Consider the following 4365-nt stretch of genomic DNA (forward strand, 5'->3'; position numbering starts at 1 on the left):
CTGGCTCGCGCTTCCTCCAGGAAGCAACGTGGTCCTGGCTTTAGAAGGTGCAGAGCTTTATTTCTATGGATAATCCATGCTGGGGTGTTTGGGAATTGTTCTGCCAGTGATGACACGTGTAGCTTGAGACATGACAGGTGAACTTTCTGCCTTTCCAAAGTCTAGGAAAGACTTGACAGTAACTTGTACATGTAGAGAGTCTTTAAAGTGACATCTCTTCACTTATTCAAGGAAGGAAAGAGACTTTATGTGAGAAGACAGTGGTCATTTTGTGGCTTTTAAGTTGCTGGTATGCTTTCTTCAGGAATAAAGACTACAAGCCAGAATTTTCCCTAGAGTGGGGCTTTTATCTGAGACCAACTCACTCAAATTTGCTTCACCCAGGGGGAAAAAAAATTATGTTTAACATAATAGATACCTTAGTTGTCTGTCTTGTCCTTAGGGTTTGTGTTTTTCAGGTCATAATCACATTTATAGTGTGGGTAATACACTGATTAGTTTAACAAAAAAGATTAAAAAATTTACATTAAGTCCCCTAAAATATTAAACCCGGCTCAATAGATAGTCACTGGAAGTACAGCACCTCATACAAAGAATTGGTGGGTGGATAGGTAGCTGACAGAGTAACATAAAGGAGTTTTAAATTACTGTTTCACTGTTTGTGTTTTTAAAGAAAATTAAAATCCATCTTATTACAGTCACCCATAATCACTTTAATTTGATCTCTTTGAACTGATGTGGGAGAATTCCTTTGAAGTGCTTTGAATTAGAAACACCCCTCATTTTGCCAGATGGAGTCCTGGCAGTTAGTCCAAGAGAGTTCTAAAAATACAGGTTGACAAATGATAAAAATTTTAGCACTGTAAGAAATGTCAAACGTGATAAAAATTGAATATATTTTATTTATATAAAGAATGTTATACTACTTAATATAGGTAGTAGATGGGTGATTCAGGCCAGAATCACACTGACTTCATTGAATTGGACCTTAAATTTTTTCCACATGCTGGCAAGGTGTATTAAATTTTACTTCTGCCAATAAGATCTGAAGTGCCTATACATGCATCATTTGATTTATGACGGTGAGCTGGGACACCGTCCTACGGAGTGTTGCATATTCCCACAGTGTGAAACAAGGCTTGCCTTTGCAGTAGAAAGCTCAGCCTGTAGGAGTTACAGTCTGGAAGAAAGGTAAGAGCTTCTCCGAGTTCACAACGGGTCTCTGCAGACTCATGAATTTGGATGTGGTGTCACCATTGCACAACTACCCTCACTTTAATGGTGTTATCCTTTGACTATTTATTCACTCAGATTATCAGAAAAAGGTCTCTGAGGTCTGCAGAGCCTGTGGCATAGATCATGCAGAGCTTAGAGAGGCTGCATGCTTCAGGCACTGCTGTTTGAGCACTAGGTTGTCTGACACACCAAGGACTGTTGGCTTTGCTGTTTCCCTTTACTTGGCAGCCTGTATTCCAAGAGTTTTTCCTAAGATCCCCACTTCAGAAAGTTCCATGGAGTCAGGTGTTTCCTGGAGACATGTAATTTTGGGTATTTTGGTACACCTGAAATGTATTGAAGGTAATATGTCGAGCTTGGGTTTGGATTCAGTTATTTTAGGTTTTGATCAATGTCACCGTACCTGCAAATGGATAGACATATTCCAGAGGAGCAGCTGCTTGTTGCTTTTATTTAGGTTCTGTTAGTTAGAAATGTATGTTGAGTCTAGTTCCCAAGCTGTTAATTTAAAACTGATGCCCATCTGTCTTCTTAAAAGCAGCAGGATAATACTTGCTCTCTTGCTGAGGGCTGGCCACAATGGTGGCAGTGTTCAAAGCTGAACCCTTCCAGCAGTGAGTCTTTAGAGCAGAGGGATGGCTTTGCTTTGAGGCCTAAACAAACTTTCTTAAACCCTTGTAAAGCCTTAACCAAAATTGTCTGTAGATTAATCTTAATAGCAATTCTAGCATGTTTCTCCATGGCTTAGGAAAGGAGCAGATCATTCATGGCTGACTAGTTAGTAATGCTGGCTTTATTACAGTGCCCTGATCCTTGGAAAACAGTGGGACTAAAATACACACTCAGTAATGGCAGACCCTTAAAAATGTGACCTAAGCTATGTCTTCTGCGTACAATAATATTTTTACAGTATTATTCAGTAATTGGAAATGTCGTAATTTACACTGTAAGATGGATGGCATACTGAAATTATTACTGAGTTTGTGCGAATTTGAAGTCATTTTCAGGACAAGTGAAGGACAGGTGAGGACAGCTTGTCTGATGACGTGGCCCCTCTGGTTGTCTGCCCTCACTCAACCCTTGGAGCAGGTCACCTGAGATCACCTGGGTGAGGTGGCAGTGTTCAGGAGCTGACAGAGGAGCAGCCAGGTACCTGCAGCGTGGTGGGGAGCAGAGGGGCAGCGCCTGCATCAGCTGCCTCTTCTCCCCTTCCCTTGCTGGCGAAGTTCTCTATTTGGTAATAAAAACCCCTTCAGTGTGTTGTGTGCTGGAGCAATAATTCACCTCTTGCTTTAGTGGTATAAATCAGAGGTAAGTTAATTGGAGTTATTTGAGCTGTGTTAGTGTAATAAAGAGAGGTATCACAACTGCTGAGTTATTGGCTCTCGTAAAAATTCCAAAGTGTTTGGCCCAAAATCCATTTTTGAGGGGAGATGTTTATGTGCAAAAGCAGAGCCCATCGAAGTTCCTACAGTCCAGGTAAAAATGAACAGAAGTTGGGAACTGAAGGCATGTGAACTCACTCCTGAAAAGGTTTGACAGCACAGAAAAGCAGGTTTAGCATTGCTTTGAGTGGAGAGATTTATTGGAGCCATCCTGCAGTACAAAATGAGATACTCTTCTTCACTCTTTCTTACAAAAACAGTCTGTTTCAATATATATTTTTAAATCTATGTTTTTAAAATGTATGGTTTAAGTATCTCTTTTATAACATATGATAGTATTGTCCCAGAATTTTCCAAGTGGCCTGATATGCCATGGTTGAACATCAAACCTTTTCCCTAAAAAATGCTCTTTTCAATCTGATGGACCTTGGACTCATGGCTGTCACATCAGCAAGGTTGTCCAAGTCTATTACCCACCTTTTCTTCTGTTCTGTGTTCTTATGGACCCTAAAATTTTGGGCCTTTCTTAGATGCCCTGAACAGCTTGGTTTGTTTCCTGACATGGTACTGAATCTGTTAAGTGCCAAATGGAGCTCGTTCTGGCACTGGTGTACATTACAGGGAACCAATTTGCCCTGTATTCCGTGCACTCATGAAACTGCCCTCTCTCCTTTTGTTGATTCTTTTTGTCTCGAGCTCCTGAAATACAGCTTCTGTAGTGGTGTAGCATAATCTCTTTGAGCCTTTCTTATTAGAGAAGCTTTATTTACCTTCGGGGAGTATGATATGTCAGCTTTTTAAGACTTCACAGCAGTACTGCTCCACAGAATAGGGCAGAAATAGAGAGGGCTGTGTTAACACTGACACTGGTTTCAATACTTGGAGCAGTAGGTAGTTACATTACATGGAGGTGTTTTATTTGGCATAGCACTGAAAGGATATAATCCTCACAAAGACAGGCATTATGAGTCTTGTAACGTAAATGACAGATAATAACTTACTCTCACCTTCTTTTGTGTAGCATAACCTTCACACAAAGAAACTTAAAAGAAGTAATTCAGGAAGTATTAAGCAAAACAACATAAAATTTAGAAGTGCTTGGATTACAGTGGCTTGCCAGGAGGTAAACTCTGCTGCTTTTTCAATTCTGTAAGGACTTTTTAAACCACCTTGCTTAATATGTCCCAGGTGAACAACATGCTGTTGTTGAATGAGAATTCAAGAAACTTTCCTCTGATAACTCTAGAGAGCATCACTTTCCAGACAAGTTTGAGTATGTGAAATAAAAGGACTGGGGAAAGATACCTTACCAAAATAAGGTGTCGTAATGAAACTATCATTCAAGTGTTAATCTGGTTTTTTCATCATTTGCAGCTGAGAAGTATTATGGGACTTGAACCAATACATTTTGACTGCAAGGTACTCAAGCCTGTATGCAAGAATTTGAGACAGCTCTGTAGGTGCACTGGATAACTTAGATATATTACCTTCAAGTAGCTTAGAGCAGGGCAGAGAGGGAGAGAGAATCCCAAATCCTTATTTGTATGGAAATACTCTTGTACACAACACAGAGGGACAAAATGTCTTGAAAATGTGTGTAAGCCACAATATTTGAGATGACAATAACTTTATGATTTCAGAGTAATAAGCATGAAACAGTTACAAACAATAGCATGTGTAATATGGTTTAATTAGGGAACTGTAAATGCCTGTGCATTCGAAAACACCAGTATTTGAAAAGGGA

This window comes from Corvus brachyrhynchos, unplaced genomic scaffold, assembly GCF_000691975.1.
Source record: "Corvus brachyrhynchos isolate BGI_N302 unplaced genomic scaffold, ASM69197v1 scaffold101, whole genome shotgun sequence".
NCBI classification, from domain to species: Eukaryota; Metazoa; Chordata; class Aves; order Passeriformes; family Corvidae; genus Corvus; species Corvus brachyrhynchos.